Source organism: Zingiber officinale, chromosome 11B (assembly GCF_018446385.1).
Source record: "Zingiber officinale cultivar Zhangliang chromosome 11B, Zo_v1.1, whole genome shotgun sequence".
Classification (NCBI taxonomy): domain Eukaryota; kingdom Viridiplantae; phylum Streptophyta; class Magnoliopsida; order Zingiberales; family Zingiberaceae; genus Zingiber; species Zingiber officinale.
In genome coordinates, this window is record NC_056007.1 from 6,972,638 (window position 1) to 6,984,112 (window position 11,475).

Below are 11,475 nucleotides of genomic sequence, written 5' to 3' on the forward strand. Positions count from 1 at the left end.
TCTGGTAGATTTGGTATCGCATTACGAAAAAAAATTCATGATTATTTCGTTGCTCATGCACACAATCCATATACAAATAATACTGGAGTCTGGAGGTTGGTTTCTAAGTGTGATGACTATAAATTTATCTGATATATATCATTATCAACCCTTGTGTGGATAAGAACTGGCATATCATAGAAATGGCCCCAACTAATTAATCTGATTTTCTTATATCTCTTGTTAACTCAGGCCCCAACTAGTTAAAAGATTTTATGGCAATTGATGAAGAAGAAGAGATTTTCTGGTTGAAGTCTCCCTTTTTCCACCTTCATTGTCTCAGTTCTAAGCGCACCAACCGTGAGAATTTAATTAAGAATTGCATAGCCAGTAGTTGGTTACCACTGATAGATTTGTTGAAATGAATCAGAGTCAATTTTCGATGAAGCTGGAAAAAAATATTCTTATGTGATGACATTTATTTCTCTTCATATGGCTGTGGAGCTAATTGGTGGGGGCATCCGAGGTCAACATAGGACTTTTTTTTAAATAAATAAATAAATAAATAAAAATAAAAATTTCATACATAAAATTATTAAGATAAATATGTAGACGTAAGAAAATAGATAGATAAAAAATAAATATATAAAAACAAAATCGAGGTGATGTCTATTAAGAAAAAAGTTCTACACAACCATTACATCCATTTAAGATGACGTAAATTTATAGAAAGGCAAAAAAAAAAAAAAAAAAACTTAACTATGATAAGATAGAATAATTTATGTCCAATTTAGTGGTACCTAGGTGTTCAAAAAATATTCACATATCTTCATAATGACATGATATTATCTATTTTAGGCCTAGACTTTCATGACTTTACTCTTGGACTCTCTCCAAAAGGTCTCATGCCAATGGAGATATCCTACATCTTTTTAACTCCATGATCTTTCTCAAATCTTTCCAATGTGAGACTTTGATTGAATCCCAATAATCTTCCCCTCAAATAAAGGACCACAATTACTCTCATGGTCCGGGTCTTCTCATGAGCATTCAGTCACCTTGACCTGTTCAGGGCCTCTCCGCAAGCAGCTGCATCCGGTCACCCTGACCAACTTGCCTCCTCGCAAGTATCCGATCATCCTGATCTGTTTCGGGCCTCCCTGCGAGCATCCGGTCACCCTGACCTACTTGCCTCCCCATAAATATCTGATCACCCTGACCTGCTCTAGGCCTCCTCGCAAACATTTGGTCACCTTAACCTACTCAGGGTTCCCCGCGAACATCTAGTCATCTTGACTTATTTCGAGCCTCCCCACGAGCATTAAGCCACCCTAACCTGGCCGGACCTCCTCGCAAGCATCCGATCACCCTGACCTACTCCGAGCCCATTCTCAACTTCATTCAAGGTCATCCCACATTGCATCTGATCTGGACCATGACTCTGATACCATTTGTTGTGCCCAAAGAATGTCCACATATCTCCACAATGGCATGATATTGTCTACTTTGGGCCTAAACCCTCATGGCTTTACTCTTGGGCTCTTCCCAAAAGGACTCATGTCAATGGAGATATCTTACATCCTTTTAACCTCATTATTTTTCTTAAATCTTTTTAATATGAAACTTTGATTGAACCCTAATAGCTCATGCTTGGATAGAATTCATTTCCAGTGAAACTCAGGATTAAGATTTCCTTAGCCCAGATCACCTGTCAGCGAAGTTGTCCTTTCGTGATCCAACTCACAATTTAAGTCTAGTTTAAAGCTTACTAAGCTATATTGAACACGTGTTATCTAGGGCCAAGTCAGGCTGGATCATAAGTCATTTGACTTAATTGACATGTTTAGTTCCTTAGTTATCAACTATTTATAAGTTCAACTTGGTCATCCGTGATTTATCTCCTTCTTAGTAGCCTATGAATGGATTGGTGAAAGCACTAGCTAAGGGCGAGCACCTTTTGCAACATTATAAGTTTAACTTGCCCCCCGAGCTACCATAGAATGACAAGAAACTTATGTAGTTAATCAGATATTTATGGGTCAATTTTTGGCTGTGGTGCGCTGCAGATTAATTTTCTCTAGTAGGAAGATAGCCCTGAGATGTTGGCTATTGCGCTGTTCATACATACGGATTTATCTTGATGGCTGATAAAAAATCTTTGTGGGACTGAACTGATCACCTCTAGGATTAATCGGATCGAAAAGTAAGATACCTGAATTACCAATATATATATATATATATATATATATATATATATATATATAAGTGATTTGTTGTGTGCTCATCGGTGCACACCCGTGTGTGCGTCTGAGGGGGCGCGCCAATGTGGCAGTCATCTGTCAATGCTGCCATGTGGACGCACCCGCTTAGGCACACACATGGGCGCACACCCCCTTAGGTACACATGCAGACACACACCAATAGGGGGCTTAATAGATCACTAGTCTCTCTCTCTCTATAGAGAGAGAGAGTAATGATATGTTGTGTGTGAGATACGACAATTAAATATAATAAGGGTTAATCAAGAAATTATCTTATATAATTTTTTAAAAATTTTAAGAAATTTTTCAAGATTTAAAGTTAATTCGTATGACATGTTTAAAGTAATGAATCTATTAGACTTAGAGAAAGTCTGCCTGGAATATCAATTAAGTTGAGAGTTGATTATTTTCATTAACCTAAGGTTAAAATTAATTAACCTATATATATATATATATTAAAACCTAAGTTTCCTAACCCTATTTCTCCTCTCTTCTCCTTAACCACATCATTGCCCTTCCCAATTGTGACGCCCCAATCACGGCATTCCCACTGCCATCGATCGCCAATGCCACCCGTCATTGTGAGAGATGTCGTCAGCCCCTCTCTAGCCACGAGCAAGAAACCATTGGTTTCCTCGAACATCGTCGCCCCTCCTTCAAGAGATTCTAGGTCGACAAGGCTAATGTCGATGGCCACTACGAGAGCATCGGTGTCCCTGGTGCATCGGGCCCTTGTTCCTCCTCCATTGGGCATCACCATTAACCTTTCTCAAGCTCTCATCTCCTAATCGCCATCGCCTAACCTCAATCTATCATCATCATTCATCTACTTCGGCCACCATAGTAGCTCGCAGCCACTGTTGTCATTTGCTTCTACCGACAACCCAACTCACTAGTCGCTACCTCCTTCTTTAGTTGTGTTGAGCCCAACCAGTCGTCGTTGCCTCATTAGTGTCTTGACTCGTATTAGTTGCTGTTGGAACAACGACAAGTTGTCGGAGGAAAGGAGAAGTCGTAGGGTAACGAATTCCTTTACCTAATTGGTTAAAATATATATCGAAGATTAAGTGAATTTACCTTAGTTGAATTTTTTAGTTGGTAGATTAATTCATAAGGGTATTGGCACTAAAGGAATCATGGGATGATTATGATAATTCAATTAGGGTTTCCTAATCGGATTAGGTATAGTTATTCGGCTTAAAGTAGAGATTGGTTTTGATTGCGTTCTATGTTGTATGATTTTGATTTGAGACAGATTCTTACACATGAAGACAAAACAATCTACATATCAGGTAGGTATTTCATCCTTGACCTCTATAGATCATTGATCTTAGTGCATGGGTTTGGTTGATGGATTAGTTTATTTACCTTGACTCTATTTATATTTGACCGAGTTTGATACTTATGTGATTGATCTTAAAGATGATCTACTTATTGTTTATATAGTCTCATCTTTAATTTATTCATGAGTTGTAGTGTATACATGTGTATGGTGTATACTATAGGATTTACCATTTTGATTATTCAAATTCTGTAGTGTACACATAAGTATAGTGTGTACTATAGGAGTTATCATTTTAATTATTCATATTCTGTACTGTACACTCATGTATGGTGTGTATTATAGGAGCTACCATTTAACTATTCATATGCTGTAGTTGCACACACATATGGTGTATACTATAGGTATTTTTTTTTCTTGTTGGATATACATGTTCTTATACTTGTGATACTGTTGCATAGTGATGACTATATCTGTGTCATGATTATTTGCATCTTGCACATCATTGCATTGTATGTATAATGCCAATTAAGTCTCCCTCTATGGTTGAGAAAGTCATCAATTATATTATTTGCATACTTGGCCACTGAAGGATAGTGGTAGCTAGAGTGCGTGTAGCGTGACATGTCATGGCCACTCAGCCATTCGGGGTAGTGGTAGTAGAGTTGCGTGCAGATAGTGGCCTCCTTGTTATGTAGCTAGATAGTTACTTTGCATCCTGTCCAACCAATCACTTAGATGTAGTGGTAGCTGGAGTTGATACAGTTGTCATAGTCCTTCCTACATGGCTATACAGATGTTGTGGTAGCTAGAGTGGTGTGGAGGAGTGACTATTAATCTCATGCATAAGATGTATGTTGCATATGGTTGAGATATGGTTGTTGCATGTGGTAGATCTTGCTCATCATTGCATGTTGATGACTTAGTCTCCCTTTGTAGTTGAGAGAGTCATCAATAATATTATCTCCCCACTTGGCCACTCAGGGATAGTGGTAGCTAAAATTGCGAGTAGCTTGACATGTCGTGCCTACTCGACCATTTGAGATAGTGGTAGCGGAGTTACGTGCAGACAGTTACCTTCTTGTTATGTAGCTAGATAGCTACTCTTATACCTTACTTGATAGATGTTACGCTTCCGCAAGTGCACGGATACGTCGTCAGTAATAAAAGATTATCAATCCCACGAGAATTCGTCATAAGCACTAGCGATTATTCACATAGAATTAGCTAAACTACCGATGGTTGTAGGTGAACTATTTCTTAAGAAGAAGAGAACTTGGGAAGTAGATGTGAGAACTAGTGAGAGAGAGAGAGAGAGAGAGAGAGAGAGAGAGAGAGTTTTACTCGGCTTGGGAAGAGCTCTAGGAGTTCGGTTTCGTTGTGGTGGTAGTTGATGTATCATGTTCTATCCTTTCCTCATTGTCAATCAACATGTACTCGTCGGAAGTTCAAGTTACTACCCTTAAGCATTAAATAGAGAAGATTCTTGTGAAATCCTGTTACAGTTAACCCCTATCACTAGGGTGCCTCGGTAGATCACAAGAATGCGAATTTAATTGGTATCATTAACAATAGAGATAGGGGTTTGGTTTGGTTTCCTACTTCCTTGTGTGGAATTGCCTCTCCTTTCAAGGGAGTATCCTAGATGTCCGTGAATGAGCTACCCTTGTCACTAGGGTTCTTCGGGTATACGATCTAAGATCCTATCTTTACGAAATTAGCAATCCTTACACAATCAATTAATACGACATGGCAAGTTTCATGCATATCAAATAGAAACAAGACAAGTGAAATCATTTAATGAGAAAAAGGCAAAAACATGAGTCTTACATCAATACCTATCCACAACTACTCTCTGATCCTAGAACAAAGAATCTACTCCATAGACGCGGGAGAAAAACCCGAAGACATGGTATAATTAGGCATATAATCCCAAACAAGAAGAGAGAGGGGAAAGAGATGCTTATTCAATATCGTCCGGTGATCTTCGGATCCAATCCTTTGCTTCTGGAGTTGATACGGTGATGGAGGTGATCTCGGATCGTCGAACGGAGGTTCGAGACGACGTGGAACGACACCAAGGTATATCTCTCTCTAACAGCTCGCCTCCTCCATGTAGAAGGGTTAAAGGCCCTTTTTATAGGCTAGGGCATGGGCGCCACACGACCCGTGTCACGGCCATGCGAGATCCGCACGGCCAGCTCCTCCCTCTCTTTGGGTGGAGTGGCACGGTCGTGCGAGATCCGCACAGCCAACTTCCTCTTCCCTTCGGGTTGAGTGGCACGGTCGTGCAAGATCCGCACGGCCGTGTCTTCCTTCAGCTCGGGTCTGCATTGCACAGTCGTGTGAGGTTCACATGGTTATGTGCTTCTTGGCTACTGGTCGTGAGACACGACCGTGTGAGGTTGCACGATCGTGTGCTGCTCTCTCTCGGGAATGGCCATAAGGCTGTGCAGGGTTGCACGACCGATGTCAAGTGGCTCCCTACTTTGCTCCGATACATCGACAACCGCTATTTTTCTCCAAAAGTTATCCCTGTCAACACAAAACCAAACAAAGAGCAGATCTCCGACAAAAGAGTAATTAATGCAGAATAAACAATAGGAGAGATGATCGTGTAAACAATATATGCAAATTAAGCAAGTGAATGTGCATTAAAACATGCATAAACGATCATAATATCTACGTACATCATACCCCGACACTTGAACCTTTGCTTGTCCTCAAGTAAAACGCTGCAATCTATGTCTATGAGTTCCTATAGTATATCATAATCTCTAGTGCATTCACCTAACTCTATCAATTAGTTTCATTGATAAGCATGATTGTGGAGTAACTCAAGTATGACCTAAGCATAAGTTCTTTGTGCTCGGTGCAATAAGTGATTCAAACTCTTCAAGTTTTAATTTTCTGCCATAGTCAAGTTATCATACAATTGAGTTCCTAATGTTCCTAGTGATAGGCACTTACCTGCCACACACTTGGTTCGTTTTCCTTAAATTACACAAGGTCTCAAAGGATACTACTCGGAATCAAGAGAAACATAACATTTATTTTCCCAGTAACCTAACTCGGTCTCAAAGGGGTAAATTATTATTTTCTACTCACGACAACTGTTTTTATCCCTTATTCAACTTTTTTTTAAGTGCCATAGAAGTCTAGCACTAATCACAAATGCACGATGCAAATGTTGGGATTTAGATTTTTTCGAATGAGCTTCCATGATCCGAGGTCATCCAGTATCCAAAATGTAACTAAGGAATCCCCATGGGAACACAAGTACTAAACAAATTGGATGAATCATAACTATTTCAAAATATTTCCACTATTCAAGCTTAAGTGAAGTGAAAGTAAGATCCTTAAGGTTAGGCCAAGACTTATACTAAACTTTGTACAATACTTAACTTATTTCATGCTACTAAAGATAGAGAAAGGAGATACACTAAACATACTAACACTATCTCTACATCACATGAACTAAGAAAATACATGTGCTAGTCATTTTGCTATCGGACAAGTCAACAGGAGAAGTAGAAGGTTTGATGCTCTCAAATATGCCTAAAAGCTATTTTTTTCAAATTTTTTTCCAAAATAAACACAATGAAAAACTACAAGTAGGAAAAGAAAGTGCAATATGAGACTGAAAGATAAAATGAAATGCAAGTAAATAAAACAAACTAGATAAATATGTAGAAAGAAAAAGAAAAAGGACTTGACTCAACTCAGGTTGTGCAAACCCAACCCCCCCCTACTTAGACTTTTCATTGTCCCGATGAAAATCAAAATGGCCGATGAGGTTAAAGGTCGGGGAAATCGGGAAGCTCAGGATAAGTCTTAACTACCCATCTCAAGTCCCTTACCTGTTTATGATAAGAGAACAACTCATCAATATCACTCTGAAAATTCCTCATATACCACCTAAAATCCTCGTTCCAAACCATTATCTTCCTATGAGCATCCATGAATTCAAGCATTCATGTGCATAAATCTCTCTACCTTTTAAAATAGTTCTGCAAGTGCTTAAATTGCTCATCCTCCATGCAAATATTTCTAGTAAACAATCTATTAGTTTGTTCCGAGTCATGATGAAGAGAGTTAACAGTAGGACAAAATTCTTGGAAATTGAATCACAAAATATCTCGACTAGCCAAAGGTATATTTCTAGGAACGGAGGGTGGAGGTGGGTTAAATTGTTGCTTTGCTAAAGTCAAACATCAATTCTCCTTAACATGGATAGTGGTCAAAGCCGGGTTGGACAATCTAAGGGGAAAACTATCCTTAACTACAAGACTATACCCATATTCTTCACGGCAAATCAAATGAGTGGTTAAACAAAAATTTAGATCCATTCCTAATGGGGGTAGAGGAAGAAGCCTTTCCTAATGTTACCAAGTGCCTTAAAAAGAAATATCTAGAATTAATAGACACATTTTCTATCATTGCCCATAAACAATACAAGTCAGAAAGTCTTACAATTCCTTCTTTACCGCCCCTTCCAAATATCGTGTTCCTCATCATCATATGGATATATCAGAAAATTAGGTTAATGATACTAGTACCATTAGAAACATGTGGATTAAAGTGAGACTACCCACCAATTTGTTGCCATAAATTTGAATTTTCAAAAGAACGAAGAATTGTATAATTTCCATCCCTAGGCATATCATAGCATGCATTAAAATCCTCAAGACTCCATTCATAGTCATCATCAAACAAACATAATTTTAATTTCCCTCCTCCTTGAACATTATCAATAGTGATGGAGTTTAAAATTTCTAAAACGATACGAGGATAAGTTGAGTATTTCATAGTCATTAAGGTAGTCCAACCTATTCTATCAAGCAACCAATCAATATCATTCCTAAATCCTAACACTTCCAAGGTTTCTTGGTCCATAAACCTGGTGCACAAAATAGAACGTTTAGATAAAGAATAATAACAATGCAATTGTTCATCACTAGAGAAAGTAATGTTGAAGTTGTTAGATATACCTTTGAAGCGTGCATTTCCCTCGTTTGAGACAACCAACAACTCCTTTCCTTTCCTTTGACAAGAGCTTCCTTCGATGATATTCGACATCACGGATGACGGGAGAGGTAGATTTGAATGAAATGAATGTGGGTGATGGGTGATAGCACTTTGGGAATTTGTGGGAGGAAGGAAAGAGAAAGAGGATATGAGGAAGGGGGATGAAGTTGGCGGCACGACCGTGTAGGTCTCCTAACACCCGTGCCCTAATAGAGGAGGGGTTGGGCCGGGCCGTGTAAGACTCTACACGGCCTATCCTTCTTGGCTTTGCACGGCCATGCCTGCTGGCATGGCCCCTCTTTTTTTCCTCTCAGCTAAGATCACACGACCATGTCAATCGACATACCCGTGCATTCTTCTCCTCGGGTGGCTTCGCATGGCCATGCCAGTTGGCACGACCGTGTGTTGTTCCTTCTCTGCATAGGTCACATGGTCGTGTGGGATCACACGGCCCGTGGCATTTCCTCCTCTGCTAACTTCACACGACCGTGTGGAATCACACGGTTGATTCCCTTACGCGTGTAGTGTCTTGCCTTTCTCCTTTTTGCCCCTTCGACGCCCCATGCCCATGAAATGATCACGGCCAACTCGTGGAGGCTAATGCACACCTAGAAGGACAATTGGATAACAAGTTAAAATGAAACCCTTGGGTTGCCTCCCATGAAGCGCTTATTTTAGGTCTTTAGCTCGACTCCATATCAGTTAATGTTGACTAAACCCATGGAGGTACGACTCTCCTCCAAGGTTTAATGCTCCAGTTTGCTCCTTCAGTTTTGCTCGTGCCAGACAAATATACTTCTCCTTGCTTGTTGGAGGCAACCTCTCAAGCTTTGCCGAATCACGCATCATGTTCGGCGGCCTCTCATGGAAACTGTATTCCTCAGTTTTGTGTATATTCGATTTGTTGGAATTTCCCTGAGAAGAAGAGGTGCAGTCAGGAGAATCAGATAAATCAAATTCTAACATTTCTTTACCGATCACCAGGGATAATTTGTGACTTTTCACATCGATGAGGGCTCCAGCGATGGCAAGGAATGACCTTCCAAGAATGATTGGGATTTTGGGATCCTCCTCCATATCTAGGACAACAAAATCTGTAGGAATGATGCATCCGCCTATCTCTACTGGCACGTCTTCCACTATACCCATTGGATATCTATATGAATGGTCAGCCAATTATAGTACCATAGTAGTAAGTCTGATGTTCTGGAGTCCTAGTTTCTTGCATAACGAATATGAAAGTAGGTTGACACTCGATCCCAAGTCATAGAAAGCCCTGTGTATGAGCTTAGAGCCTATTTTACACGGTATCGAAAAACTTCCTTGGTCCTGGAGCTTCGGGGGAATGTCTACCGTGAGTAGAGCGCTGTACTTCTCTGTCAATGTTACAATCTCGAAATCACCCTTCTATCTTCTGTTAGATAGAATACCTTTTAAAAATTTGATGAACTTCGGCATTTGGTGCAGTGCGTCTATCAGAGGTACTTCAATGCAAATTTCTTTGATATTCTTAAAGAATCGGTGGAACTATTCATCTTTTTGGGAAGTTATTAGCTTTTGGGTGAAAGGAATCGTCTGATTTTGTGGGGGAAGTAGAAGAGTCCCTTCAACTTACTTGGTAATCTCCCCCTATCCTTGTTTTGGACCAAATTAGGGATGAGAGGAGAGGGTTCTTCTTCTAATTCAATTCATTTCTGGGCAGTCATCTGGAGATCTCCCAAAGTCCGTCCGCTCCTTAGATAAATGCGGTTGCAATGTTCCATCGGGTTTATGTCGGGCTTTCCCAGAAATGCTCTTGGCATTTTTGAAAAGGACTGGGCTATCTGGGCGATCTGGCTATCTTGCATCTTTTGATGCTTTTCAGAATTCTCCATTCTTTAATTCAATTGCTTAATTCTGTTCTTCATTTCTTTTTGCTCCAAGAGAGCTTCTTCAAGCATCTTTTCAATTCTGGATAGTTGAGAGGAATGCTATTGTTGATGAGTCTGTTGTCTAGATTGGTAGCTTTGTTGCCCAGGTTGGTAGCTTGGCTTTGCTGGTCCTTGATCTTGATTGCCCTAGTAAGAAAAATTTGGATGGTTCCTCCACCTAGGGTTGTATGTGTTGGAGTAAGGATTGTTTTACCTTTGGTTATATTTGACTATCGTATCGCATTGCTCAAGTTGGTTTATTTGTGCTTGTATTGGCCCTAGGGGGCAAGTATCTTGAGCATGATCTAAACTTCCACAAGTTTCGCATACACACACTATTGCATTGGCTGTGTTGTTCCCCATGGTCTCAAACTTCTTGGTTAGAGCATCCAGCTTTGAAGACATGATTGTGACGGCATCTACGTCAAATTTTCGTGATGCCTTGGCTGGATACCCAGGGAAGGAACCTCCAGATCTCTCAGTTGCCCACTGATGATGGTTCTGGGCCATATTCTCTATTATCTCTTCAACTTCATCAAGGCTCTTGTTCATCAACGCCCCTCCTGCTGTAAATGGAGAGACACCTTCGTGTGATAGTTGATTCCATTGTAGAATGTATGTAGCACCAACTACTTCTCAAAGCCATGATGGGGGCACTGTCTCAGCATACTCTTAAATCTGTCCTATGCTTCAAATAACGATTCTGAGTTTATCTGTTTGAAGCTTGCAATTAAATTCCTCATGTGCACAGTTTTACTCAGCGGGTAGAATTTGTCCAGAAATTTCTGCTTATACTGCTCCCAAGATGTAATGCTGTTTGCTGGTAAAGAATTAAGTCGCTGCTTCACTTTGTCCTTCAGGAAAAATCCAAAAAGAAGTAACCTTACTATTTCTGGCGGGACCCGAATCACTTTCATAGTGCTACAGATCTCATAGAAAAGCTCCAAGTGATGATTTGGATCATCGTGTGGTCCTCCTCTAAATTGATTTTGCTGGACCATGTGGATTAGTAGGC

At 40.0% G+C, this 11,475-nt stretch overlaps 1 pseudogene; it reads left to right on the forward strand.

The window, feature by feature from the left end:
- Positions 1 to 11,099: 11,099 nt before the first annotated feature.
- Positions 11,100 to 11,171, forward strand: LOC122035538 (annotated as a pseudogene).
- Positions 11,172 to 11,475: the final 304 nt, after the last annotated feature.